We start from the raw sequence: 14,360 nt of genomic DNA, 5'->3' as shown, positions 1-14,360 counted from the left end.
CTGAGGCCCCCTGAACCCAGAGCCCCTTCCTGCACCCCAAACCTCTCAACCCTGGTCCCACCCCAGAGCCTGCATCCCAGAGTCGTGACCCCTGCCCCATGCCCCAGCCCTGAGCCCCTCACACACCACAAACCCCTCATCCCCAGCTCTGTTGGGTCATGGGCATCAACAATTTTCTTCAACTGGGTCACCAGAAAAAAAGTTTGAAAACCACTGCTTTAAGAGAACTGGGTTTTTGGTTACTGGGTAACCAGTAAGAAATTGTAGAATCTGTTTCGTTTCTGGCTTCGTAATTTAAGTACTAAAATAAGCACCACTCTGGGGGATTGTCTGCCCCATTCTTTGCAGTTTTCCGTAAGTGAGCAATCTCACCATGTCCCCCAAACCCCAGGACTCTGGTCATCCTCCCACACCCGCTGCTTGCCACATCCCTCGTCACACCACCACCCATATGAACCACTCCGCCTGCTTATCACCGCATCCCTCCTCTACCCCCTCCCCCACGAGACACCCTGCCTGCTACTTGCCACATCCCTAATCACCGTCCTGTCTCCACAGGGGAAAGTTGTGAAAGAGAGGAGGAACGTGGAAAAAGTTAGCAGAAGGGGCCTCCGGGAGGAAGGGGGTGGAGGAGAGTTGGGATGCGGAGAGTGTGAGCCATTGGGTGCTTTTGGGGGAGGGGGGAGGAGAGGAGGTACACAGGGAATGGTGGGTGGTGGGGACCTCACAGGGGAGAGGAAGAGGAGAGGAGGGAAGCAGCAAGCAGTGGTGAGAGGTCGAGCAGGGGAGGGGGCAGAGCCTGGGGAGGTCTGGGGCTGTGGCCTGGGGTGGAATGGTGATGGAGTATGGGTGGGGCCGCAGGCGGAAGAGACTAGCCTTCCCCTGGGGAAGCTTCTGAGAGGAGGCTGAGAGGACAGTATTTTTTCCTGTGGAACATGGTAGAGAATAGAAGCTAGGTTGTCTAACACTAGGCCTGTTCTCTGGCCACTGGGTCACACAATGATTCTTGTAGGCATGGCAGCAGAAATCCTGCAGTGTGAGTTGAATGAGGAAAGGATAGCATGGATTAGTTCATAGCAGATGTTTTATGGGTAAAGCATGGTTGATAGAAAGGGCAGGGAGAGTTCTAGGCATAGCGGACAAATGGGCACTGACTATTGGCAGCACTCGTGAAGAGCAGGCTGTGGGAGCATGAACACGTGAGCAAAGAAAAGAGTGGATATTTAAGGAGACAGAGTTCTAAACAGCCTTGGAGGTGAGTAGTCATTTCTGTTTTAAACAAAAAGTATCAACAGAATAAACAAGCGTGAAATCCCAATATTTCCCAACAGTCTCTGTAATATGAGGAGAGGATAGAACTAGGGTTGACAGAATTAATATTTTTATATATTTATTTTGACAATGTTTATTCTTAAGCATATTCTCTCTTTTTATTTTATTCAATTCACATTTGTGGGAAGTTGGGGGGAGTCGAAAAATGAGGAGGTCAGACTATCATTATTTAATGATTGGAGACACTGGGATAGAAAAAGTTAAAGTTTTATAACCATTAAAACATAAAATTGTCAAAATGATGTGTCAAAATATACAAAGCAAATTGTCTTAAACCAAATCTAGTAAGTTCTCAGGCAGCACTTTTCTTACTATGACTACCCGTAAATTTCGACTATTATTGATGGAGGTATTTTTTCATCAGTTTGCGTGTGTATGGGGAAATGTTTACTAACATTTAGTAATAAAAACATAATTCTTCCAAGCCTAAATATAGCCAAACAAGTGAAGACAAGGTTCGGAAATAAGAAAAGACCAATATTAACCTATAGTTTCCACTTATAGACTCATAGTCTCATAGACTCTAGGACTGGAAGGGACCTCGAGAGGTCATCGAGTCCCGTACCCTGCCCTCATGGCAGGACCAAATACTGTCTAGACCATCCCTAATAGACATTTATCTAACCTACTCTTAAATATCTCCAGAGATGGAGATTCCACAACTTCCCTAGGCAATCTATTTCAGTGTTTAACTACCCTGACAGTTAGGAACTTTTTCCTAATGTCCAACCTAAATCTCCCTTGCTGCAGTTTAAGCCCATTGCTTCTTGTTCTATCATTGGAGGCTAAGGTGAACAAGTTTTCTCCCTCCTCCTGATGACACCCTTTTAGATACCTGAAAACTGCTATCATGTCCCCTCTCAGTCTTCTCTTTTCCAAACTAAACAAACCCAATTCCTTCAGCCTTCCTTCATAGGTCATGTTCTCAAGACCTTTAATCATTCTAGTTGCTCTTCTCTGGACCCTCTCCAATTTCTCCACATCTTTCTTGAAATGCGGTGCCCAGAACTGGACACAATACTCCAGTTGAGGCCTAACCAGCGCAGAGTAAAGCGGAAGAATGACTTCTCGTGTCTTGTTTACAACACACCTCTTAATGCATCCCAGAATCACGTTTGCTTTTTTTGCAACAGTATCACATTGTTGACTCATATTAAGCTTGTGGTCTACTATGACCCCTATATCTCTTTCTGCCATACTCCTTCCTAGACAGTCTCTTCCCATTCTGTATGTGTGAAACTGATTGTTCCTTCCTAGGTGGAGCACTTTGCATTTATCTTTATTGAACTTCATCCTGTTTACTTCAGACCATTTCTCCAATTTTTCCAGATCATTTTCAATTTTGACCCTGTCCTCCAAAGCAGTTGCAATCCCTCCCAGTTTGGTATTGCCCGCAAACTTAATAAGCGTACTTTCTATGCCAACATCTAAATCGTTGATGGAGATATTGAACAGAACTGGTCCCAAAACAGACCCCTGCGGAACCCCACTTGGTATACCTTTCCAGCAAGATTGGGAGCCATTAATAACTACTCTCTGAGTATGGTTATCCAGCCAGTTATGCACCCACCTTATAGTAGCCCCATCTAAATTGTACTTTCCTAGTTTATCTATAAGAATATCATGCGAGACTGTATCAAATGCCTTACTAAAGTCTAGGTATATCACATCCACCGCTTCTCCCTTATCCACAAGGCTCGTTATCCTATCAAAGAACGCTATCAGATTAGTTTGACACGATTTGTTCTTTACAAATCCATGCTGGCTATTCCCTATCACCTTACCACCTTCAAAGTGTTTGTAGATGATTTCTTTAATTATCTGCTCCATTATCTTCCCTGGCACAGAAGTTAAACTAACTGGTCTGTAGTTTCCTGGGTTGTTTTTATTTCCCTTTTTATAGATGGGCACTATATTTGCCCCCTTCCAGTCTTCTGGAATCTCCCCCGTCTCCCATGATTTCCCAAAGATAATAGCTAGAGGCTCAGATACCTCCTCTATTAACTCCTTGAGTATTCTAGGATGCATTTCATCAGGCCCTGGTGACTTGCAGGCATCTAACTTTTCTAAGTGATTTTTTACTTGCTCTTTTTTTATTTTCTCTTCTAAACCTACCCTCTTCCCGTAAGCATTCATTATGTTAGACATTCCTTCAGACTTCTCAGTGAAGACTGAAACAAAGAAGTCATTAAGCATCTCTGCTATTTCCAAGTCTCTCGTTACTGTTTCCCCCTCCTCATTGAGCAGTGGGCCTACCCTGTCCTTGGTCTTCCTCTTGCTTCTAATGTATTGATAAAAAGTCTTCTTGTTTCCCTTTATTCCCATAGCTAGTTTGAGTTCATTTTGTGCCTTTGCTTTTCTAATCTTGCCTCTGCATTCCTGTGTTATTTGCCTATATACATCCTTCGTGATGTGATCTAGTTTCCATTTTTTATATGACGCCTTTTTATTTTGTAGGTCACGCAAGATCTCAAGGGTAAGCCAATGTGGTCTTTTGCCACATTTTCTATCTTTCCTAACCATCGGAATAACTTGCTTTTGGGCCCTTAATAGTGTCCCTTTGAAAAACTGCCAACTTTCCTCAGTTGTTTTTGCCCTCAGTCTTAATTCCCATGGGACCTTACCTATCAGCTCTCTGAGCTTACCAAAATCCGCCTTCCTGAAATCCATAGTCTCTATTCTGCAGTACTCCCTTCTACCCTTCCTTAGAATTGCAAATTCTATGTTTTCATGATCACTTTCACTCAAGCTTCCTTCTACTTTCAAATTCTCAACAAGTTCCTCCCTATTTGTTAAAATCAAGTCTAGAACAGCTTCCCCCCTAGTAGCTTTTTCAACTTTCTGAAATAAAAAGTTGTCTGCAATGCAGTCCAGGAACTTATTAGATAGTCTGTGCCCCGTGGTGTTATTTTCCCAACATATATCTGGATAGTTGAAGTCCCCCATCACCACCAAATCTTGGGCTTTGGATGATTTTGTTAGTTGTTTGAAAAAAGCCTCATCCACCTCTTCCACCTGATTAGGTGGCCTGTAGTAGACTCCCAGCACAACATCACCCGTGTTTTTTACCCCTTTTAGCCTAACCCAGAGACTCTCCACGCTTCCGTCTCCTATGTCCATCTCCACCTCAGTCCAAGTGTGTACATTTTTAATATATAAGGCAACACCTCCTCCCTTTTTCCCCTGTCTATCCTTCCTGAGCAAACTATACCCATCCACACCAACATTCCAGTCGTGTGTATTATCCCACCAAGTTTCAGTAATGCCAATAATGTCATAGTTGTATTTATTTATTAGCACTTCCAGTTCTTCCTGCTTATTACCCATACTTCTTGCATTTGTATATAGGCATCTAAGATACTGGTTTGATCTTGCCTCCCAGCTTTGCCCTGACCCTCCTTCCTCTCTGCCATTATAGCCCGTGCTCCCTCCTGTTTCCAACCCATTTCCCAGGTCTTGTTCCCCACTTACCTGTGGGCTTTGCTCACCTGTCCCCGTCGAACCTAGTTTAAAGCCCTCCTTACTAGGTTAGCCAGTCTGTGCACAAATAAGGCCTTTCCCTTCTTCGAAAGGTGAACGCCATCTGTTCCTAGCAGTCCTTCCTCAAATAGCATCCCGTGGTCAAGGAAGCCAAAGCCCTCCTGGCGACACCATCTTCGCAGCCAGGCATTCACCTCCACGATGCATCTGTCTCTGCCCGGACTCCTACCTTCAACAGGAAGAATCGAAGAGAATATCACCTGCGCTCCAAACTCCTTAACCCGTACTCCCAGAGCCCTGTAGTCACTCTTGATCTGCTCAGTGTCACACCTCGCAGTATCATTTGTGCCGACATGGATGACTAGCATGGGGTAGTAGTCAGAAGGCCGGAATATCCTCGACAATGCCTCTGTAACATCTCGGATACGGGCCCCTGGCAGGCAGCATACCTCCCGGGATGAACGGTCAGGGCGACAGATGGGTGTCTCCGTCCCCCTCAGCAGAGAGTCTCCAACCACCACTACCCTAAGTTTCTTATCAGTGGTGGCAGCAGACCTCCCAGCCTTAGGGGTACGAGGCTTCACCTCCTTAACTGTTGGGGGTGATTCCTTCTCTCTTGTAGGAAGAAGAGCATAACGGTTATCTTTTACCACGGCAGGAGGGTTCGCAGCAGCGGTGGAGCACTTCCTACTGCTAGAAGTAACCAGCTGGCTGTGTCCACCCTGAGCCTCCTCCTCCACTGGTGTGTCAGATACACCCTGAGGCACCTCCTCCTCCACTGGTGTGTCGGTAGTCCTGTGAATTGGGACAGCTACGTCAGCTGTCTCCACATGGATACTGTCCAGGAATTGCTCATTGATATGGATGTTCCTCAGCCTAGCCACCTCCTCCTGTAGCTCTCCTACCTGCTGCCTGAGAGATTCCACCAGTAGGCACCTTTCACATTGGATGCCACCCCCAGCCTGGATATCAGTAAGTGGAAATTGCAAATTACAGTCTTTGCAAGCCCACACCAGAATCTGGGTAAAAGCATCCATGCTTTGGTGCTCTGTCTGGCTACAGGCGCAGGTGGAGGAGACAGAAGCAGTGCTGGCACAGGTGTTGTGGGTCTTCCTCACCATTGTAAGCCTCCCTCTGTCAAACTCTCTCAAATTCCCATCTGCAGTTCCCGGTCCGCTCTGCTCTGCTGTAAACAGAAAGATTTTGGATGTGGCTTGGTTTATAGGTTCAGGGGACCAATGGGTCACAGATGGGACCGACAAGGGACCCCCCCTCCCTTCCTACTCCCCTTCCAAACTCCCTTGTGAAACTCCCTGTTAGCAGCTCCTGTTCACTAAGCTCCCTGGTCGCTTGTGCGCAGCTTTATACAGCCCTGGCCTGAGTGAATGCCCCGCCCACTGGTTAAGGCTCAGCCAATTACCAGAGGCTTCTAGCTTTCAAACCTTCCTGGTAGCTCTGCCTCCAACTGCCAGCTACAGCACACGGTCCTTCAAACAAACAAACCAAACAGACTGACAAACACAAGCTCAGCACACAGCCAGTAACCCCCAAACACACACACAAACACAAACACTGCAGACAGTCACTTACCCCATAGATGCTGTATGTGCTCCTCCTTCACCTGGAGAACTCCCTTGCAAAACTCCATGTTAGCAGCTCCTGTTCGCTAAGCTCCCTGGTTCGTCTAAGTGCACACCCTCAAGTCAGAGGTGTTGTACAATTACCTTTCTTAGCTTGAAATTTTGCAATTTTCTCATGCTGTTACCAGGTCCTAGGCTTCAGTATACCATGTACCCACCATGTTTACTCCATTGGTCTGACAGGTTTCTGCACCTTTGGGAGGCTGTGACCAGTGGTATATAATGCCAAACAGTATTCTTAAAACCAAAGTACTGATCACTTAGCAGACAGAACAAAATGTTTAGAGAAAAAGGATTTTAAGCCAATAAATAGCCTGCATGCATGTCAGTCACGTCACAGTCAGCATGGTTTCATGGAAGGTAGGTCTTGTCAAACAAACCTGTCACCTTTTTCGACAGAATTGCAGGTCTGATCAATAGAGGCAGCTGTGCTGATATTATTTATTTGGATTTCTCCAAGACATTTGACCTAGTACCACATGACATTTTGATTAAAGAGCTAGCATTATATGGAACCAACAGGACACACATTAGATGGATTAAAAACTGATTCACTGACAGATCTCAGAAAGTAGTTGTTACTAGGGAGATATCAATGAACAGAGCTTTTTCTAATGGATCCCACAAGGAATGGTTCTAGGTCTAACGGTATTCAATATTTGTATCCACCCAATTGATGGTGATATAAGATCTTGACTGGGAGGCTTGCAAAAGACACAAAGATCACTGGGGTAATAAGTGGTCAGGACACTGCTTTGCCTGGTTAAAAAAATCACAATCCAACAATAGGGTGTTCTAATACAGCCAAATGCCAGGTCATACAGCTGGGAAGCAAGAATGCATCCCATCCCTATACCTATGGGATGGGAGACAGTGTTGGAAAGCAGTGAATTGGAGAAGGACTCATTACCATTGTAGATAAATCACTTCAACATGAGCTCTCATGGTGGCAAAAAGGGCTAACGTGACCCTGCGGTATATAAACAGGGGAATGTCAAGTAAAAGTAGGGAAGGGATCTTGCCTCTGTACTACGATTGGCTGGGACCATGGGGTTTTTCTGCCACCTTCTGCATAGGCTGGGCTGGGCACATCTCATCTAAAATTTTTCCTGTAGTTGCAGGGGCCTCAGACATTTGCGGCAGCTTGGTCTCCCCTTTTCTCTGCCCGTGGCACACAATGGTTTAGTCTCCTGAAGACTGAAGTGCTTTGGATTCAGTGAGAGGTAGCTGGGTGGAATGTGGTGGCCTGTGATTTACAAGAGATCAGACTAGATGACCTGATGGTCACATCTGGCCTTAAACTCTATGAAATTGTCTCTGTCACTTCAAGCCATACCTTGCCACGTTGGCAACCTAGGCTGGCCTAGCTTCTTCAGATACCCCCAGCAGGTTCCCATGTCTCACTTTGGTTTCCCCAAGCAACTACTGCTCCTTTCTTGAGTGTCCCTTGTAATCTTGCCAGATGTGTGTCGTTGTTGTTGTTTCTGTGCTTGGCCTGTCCTGGGTTGTTTTTAAGGGTATGTTTTTAAGAGGATTTTTACAATGCAAACAATACAGCAGCATCTCTGTAGTATAGGCACTTGCTAATGCTACTAAAGGGGATTTTCCATTGCTGTAGTCAATTCACCCCCTCAGGAGGGAGTAGCTACTTGTCACAGGAATTCTTCCATTGCCCTAGCTGCATCTACAGTGGGAATTAGGCTGACTTAACTGCATTGCAAGGGGCATCTAAATTTTAGGGGTAGACCAGGACTAGACAAACCAGTTCTGTAGCCTCAGCAGGAGATGGAGTTACAATCCTAGCCAATGGTTCCAGTCTTGTCCCTTTATTGCTCTTGCGTCAGTTGATAGGAGGATATCTGGAGTCATCTCTTCCTTCCTGCCTGTATTCTAGACAAAGTCCTATCGAGCTGAACCAATTTATTCATACACGGTCCATTGCATGGAGCATCCTAGCCTGGGTCAACAGACTCAGGCTAGCGGGACTTGAGCTACCACGCTAAAAATATCTGTTTAGATAGTGATTTCCAGTTGTGGCTCAGGTTCTGGAGCCCACCACACTACCTAGGCTTCAGAACTCATGTCAGAATGTTTACCCAGCTATTTTTAGTGCAGAAGCTTGGGTCCAGCAAGCCCAAGCCTGTTGACTCAAGCTGGGTAGCTCACAACCGTGGGCTGTGTAGACATACCCACAGAAAACATCTCAGTCACCAGGTCAACATACAGTATCCATCAATTCTTACAAGGCAGCTCCAACTCCATTACAAATGTATTAAATTTTACAGCGGGGCAAAAAAATGTTGGTGGAGCATTTATCCATTGAAAAATGCAGTTTTTTCAAAATCAAAAGATTTTACGAGAAGGTGTCAATTTTGTCAACATTTTCTAAGGAAGAAAAGTCAAAGCATTTCATTTTAATTTTATCATGGGGTGGCCAAACTTACTGACCCTTCGAGTCACATATAATAATCTTTAGAAGTTCGAGAACCAGGGGTATGCCTTTCAGTGTTCTGCGCTTCTGCCCCATGGCGTGCATCTGCCGGGGCTTCTTTTTGCTGTCCCAAGCACGGCAGACAGGCTGCTTTCGGCGGCTTGCCTGCTGGAGGTCCGCCCGTTCCGCAGCTTTAGCATACCCGCCACCAAATTGCCAACGAATCTGTGGGACCGGCGGACCTCCTGCAGGCAAGCAGCCCTCACAGGACGCTGGTGCTTGGAGCCACCACTGGCTTCGGCCCCACTCCTTCTGAAGCCTAAGCCCGGCAGGGGTTCCCTGAGCCTTAGTGCCCCCTGTGGGGTGAAACCGCAGAGACCACCCTGCAGGGTAGAAGCTCCCCCTTCCCCCTGTCTGGTAGGCGGAGAATTGAGGGGTGGGGGAATCTGCAAGTTGCACTTTACCTGTAAAAGTCACATGCAACTCACGGTTTGACCATGCCTTCTCTATCATTTCAATTCATTTTGTTTTGAGTTTTATATTATATTAAAATAGTCATGTTAATATTATATTGTATTTATATATTATATTTAATATTTTAATATAATAGGAGAGTCTAAACAAAATAAAACCACATTATCAAAAGGCAACAGTGTTACCTTATCTCAGTGAAATATTTGGACATTATCAAAATGAAATGAATCAATATTATCAAAATATAACATTTTGATGTTTCCAAATCCAAAACTTTAAGAATCTTTGTTCCATGAGAAATTTATTATTTAATTCCAATTTGGAAAAATAATTGTTTTGAAATTTCAGAATTTCTCATAGAATGGAAATTCCAGTCTCTGACTGGCCCCATTAAACTTTAAATATATATATTGTCCATGTTCTTCTCCAGGTTTTGTTGGATTTTCTCTAGATACAACCCATGGCAAATGCAGACTTGGGAGATCAAACATCCATCACAGAATTCATTCTCCTGGGATTTGGGAACCTCCAGGAACTGCACTTTCTTCTCTTCCTGCTGTTTCTAGTGATCTACATTGCGACCATGGTGAGGAACATCCTCGTTGTGTTAGTTGTGGCTGATCAGTATCTTCACACTCCTATGTACTTGTTCCTGGGGAACTTGTCCTGCTTGGAGACCTGCTACACCTCCACCATCCTTCCCAGGGTGCTGGCCAGTCTCCTGACTGGAGACAGAACTATTTCTGTTAGTGGTTGCATCACACAATTTTATTTCTTTGGTTCTCTGGCAGCTACAGAAAGTTATCTCCTTGTCATAATGTCTTTTGACCGGTATTTAGCAATTTGTAACTCACTGCATTATGCAGCACTTATGAACAGCAAATGTTGCCTTCAGCTAATTGCTGGTTCTTGGATAAGTGCCTTCTTGGCCAATTGCTGGTGATATTTTTGGCATCACAATTAACTTTTTGCAAGTCTAGTGAAATTCTCCATTTCTTTTGTGACTTCTCCCCAATTGTAAAACTCTCCTGCAGTGACACTACCCTCATTGAACTTCTAACTTTCATCATGGCCTTTATATTCACAGTGACACCATTTCTGTTAACCATGACATCCTACGTTTGCATCATCACCACCATCCTGAGAATCCCATCCACCAGAGGGAGGCAAAAGGCATTTTCCACCTGCTCCTCTCACCTTATTGTGGTGACCATTTTCTATGGAACCATAATCATTGTCTACATGCTCCCAGACACCAATACACTGCGAGACCTGAACAAAGTGTTCTCTGTCTTCTACACAGTCTTGACTCCTCTGGTCAACCCGCTCATCTACAGCCTGAGAAACAAAGAAGTACACAAAGCCCTGAGGAGAAAGACTGCCAGTAAATGGAGAGCTTTTTGCAAGAGTAAAGATGATCTGATCCCATTCCATTAGGTTCAATTGAAATAGGGGTAAATTGACATGCTTGGATGAGTGAGAGCAGCACATTCAGGGTAGCCAGAGGCTGGCAATTGGAATTCCACTAGAGAGAGTGATGGCACATTGAGGTTACCGACAGCTACAGAGGAAGAGTCCAGTGGCTGAGGTGCTACCCTGCATTCTGTTCTTTGCTCTCCTTAAAGTCCTTTGTGACCATGAATTTAGTCTCTCTGAGCCAGATTTTTTGAAAGGATTTAGGTGCATAAAGATGCAGCAGGGTGCCTATGGCTAGAGGAGTGTACCTCTGTTTAAAAATAAGAGGAACCTTCGCACTTTGGGAGACCATTAAAAGTTTATGTTTAAAAGTTAAGAAACAGACCATCTGTGTGTAATCAGCCATCAATACTAACAATAATAAATGGTACCTGTCTTCTGTAAATAAACTGGGCACCACAAGTATCAATGGTAATGATAATAATTACACTTAGGGATAGATTTTTAAAGGAATGTAGGCACCTAGTAGGATTTTTAAAAACACCTAATACCCATTGAAATGGATGAGGTTTAAAGTTGAAGCTAGACAAATTCAGCCTGAAAACAAGTGCATTTTTAACTGTCAGCTCATCAGATAGAAAGCGATGAGAGCCAGATCAGAATGTTAGGTCAGGCCACACACACTCCATTCTAGGACTGATAGGTAGTCTGTGGTATAGATATGGGGTGCTGGTTATTAAAATGTTTTTGTTGTTGTGATGGGTGTGAGCCCTGAAAACACTCACTGAGACCTCCGGGCAGAGAAGTGACTTCTGATATGTTGTACTGAAATTGTATTTAATTATTCTTAGGCTAGGAAGCATTGATTTTTATCAGTAAAGGTCAGTAAATGTTGATTTCACTGCACACAAACAATTCAACAAAAATATTTCCATCCATAAACATTGAAATTTACAGATAGACAAAGAAAGAAAAATCCTTCTTGAGAATTTATTACAGTTAAATTTAAAGCTATTTACTTTATATATTTTGACATGTGATATTGACCATTTGTGTTTTAATGTTTTTAAAGCATTAAACTTGTTGAATATGACCATCAGCTGTGATTAAATAATTTTTGTCTGACCCCCATAGTCTTAACCCTGCATACTTCCCCCACCGTGAAAATTTAAATAGCTAAAAATTAAAAAAAATGAATATTACCCATTGAAATATATGAACAATTAAAATAAAATTGTATCAAGCCTATTTATTCTTTGCATTTTGGAAAAATGGGTTTGTTGCATAAAATTAGAATTTAAAAATAAAATTAGCACAAGAGTCAACTGAGAATAGAGCCCCTTTGTGACAGGCATTGTACAAATATAAGAAGATAAAAATCTCTGCACAAAAAGCTTGCAATCTAAGTAGACTATGGATAATGAAGTGGCTAGTATATTAGTCTACAATGCCAGATAACAGGGCTTGTATCTGTGCTCTGCTATAGACCCTCGTGCCATCGTACATAAGTCACTGAAGGGCCAGGTTTTTAAGGAACCTAGTGGGATGTTTCAAAGCATCCAGGTGCCTAAAGCTCAATGGATGTTTTAAAAAAATCCATTTATGTTCCTAAATCACTGTAAAAATCTGGTCCTAGGACTCTAAAAAATATTTCAGTTCTACTCTTCCCCTCAAAGTGAGCAGCTGATGATCTCAGGGCTTGTCTACATCAGAAAGTTGCAGCGCTGGTGAGGGAGTTACAGCGCTGCAACTTAGGAGGTGTACACATCTGCAGGGCACCACCAGCGCTGCAACTCCCTGTTTGCAGCGCTGGCCGTACTCCCGTTTTGTCTCGGGTGTAGAGGATCCAGCGCTGGTGATCCAGCGCTGGTAATCAAATATAGACACTTACCAGCGCTTTTCTTGACCTCCGTGGAATAAGCAGGTATCCCAGCATACCTGAGGAAGCCTCTGGTAATCAAGCTGGTCTCCTTCCCCGGTTTGCTCTCGCGTTCCCCGAACCCCGAGCAAGCAGGTCTCCTTCCCTGAGGTTTGCTGGGTGGTTCCGGGAACGCGAGAGCAAACCGGGAAAGGAGACCAGCTTCGCCGCGGTTTGCTCTCGCGTTCCCCGAACCCCGAGCAAGCAGGTCTCCTTCCCTGAGGTTTGCTGGGTGGTTCCGGGAACGCGAGAGCAAACCGGGAAAGGAGACCAGCTTCGCCGCGGTTTGCTCTCGCGTTCCCCGAACCTCCCTTGAAGCCGCCCAACAGCGCTGCAGTGTGGCCACATCTAACACCACTTGCAGCGCTGGTTGCTGTAAGTGTGGCCACTCTGCAGCGCTGGCCCTATACAGCTGTACTAATACAGCTGTAACAACCAGCGCTGCAAAATTTTAGATGTAGACATGGCCTCAGAGTCCCTCATTTTCATTTTATCCCCAAATAAATTGCCTCTGAGCATCTGAATTCATTCCCATCCTTCTCCTTAGCCTCTTTGTGCCTCACTTTCCTTATTCTGAAACAATAGTGCTGCTCTATGTCATGGGGTGTGGTGTGGATGAACACATTAAAGAGTGTGAAATAGATAAGAGTCAGATAAATAATTAGGCTGTGGGGAAATGGTAGAACAAGCAGTGGCTGGCCGGGGGGGGGGGAGGGAGGGTTGAAAGTGTCATGTTGGGTCCATGTTTAAACAATTCCCCATTGTTAAATAGTTAACTAGACACTGGACCAGGGATTCCCAGGTGAATGCTGGAAGCACCAGGCTAGTGTGTCTCTCTGTCCCAGTGACTGCTCAAGTGCTCTTTCTTCATGCACTGCAAAGAGACCTTACACAGCCCGGAGAAAGCCCTGGAGAATTATTCCAGGAATCTCCAGCCAGGGCAATGCCAACAGTGGCAGCCTTCTCCACTTGCCGTCACCATCTTTCAATTAGTTGCCCAGCTTCTCAGACTGAACCCACCATGTCAGTGCAAGTGTATGCAGGCTGTAATATGAGGCTACTCCTTCATGTCACCATCTAGTTCAGTTGTTGATATCCCTCTCTAGCGGCTTTTCCACAGGGATATATCACTTTTATGGTGTTTATCAGTAAAGGGGAGTACCCAAGGTCTCTACTGAAAACTCATAACTTATCAATACTCAAACATTATGAGATGTACATCTTGGAATGTTTAGGGATTAATGGAACTATATTAAAATTTTTTGCCCTTATGGTCTTGGAGTAGGAGTTAGTCAGCAGGGAATCCTATCTCCTGGTGATGGCCCATCTAAGTAGAAGAGACAGGTCACCCTTACCTGGCTAGCCTATTATGTAATGTATTGCTCAATTGTTTACCTTTGCACCAACCCAGAACAGTCAATGGAAAGTTGTCAAGGTTCCTTCCCTACTCTGAATTTTAGGGTACAGATCTGGGGACCTGCATGGACACTTCTAAGCTTAATTACCAGATTAAATTTGGTATTGCTGCCACCACCCCCAAGCACTACTTTTCTCCCTTGTGTAGTCTTGAGATACTTCACCAATTTCCTGGTGAACCTAGATCCAAACCTCTTGGATCTTAAAACAAGGAGAAATTAACCATACCCCTTCCTTTCTCCCACCAACCCCT

The 14,360-nt window shown here is 44.5% G+C and overlaps 1 pseudogene; it reads left to right on the top strand.

Moving 5' to 3' along the window:
- The first annotated feature begins 9,817 nt into the window (after positions 1-9,817).
- LOC127030875 (olfactory receptor 11A1-like) lies at positions 9,818-10,794 on the top strand (annotated as a pseudogene).
- The last annotated feature ends 3,566 nt before the right edge of the window (positions 10,795-14,360 follow it).

This window comes from Gopherus flavomarginatus, chromosome 11 (assembly GCF_025201925.1).
Source record: "Gopherus flavomarginatus isolate rGopFla2 chromosome 11, rGopFla2.mat.asm, whole genome shotgun sequence".
Classification (NCBI taxonomy): domain Eukaryota; kingdom Metazoa; phylum Chordata; order Testudines; family Testudinidae; genus Gopherus; species Gopherus flavomarginatus.
Note: the sequence above shows the minus strand (reverse complement) of the source record. Positions and strands in the feature narration are given on the sequence as shown.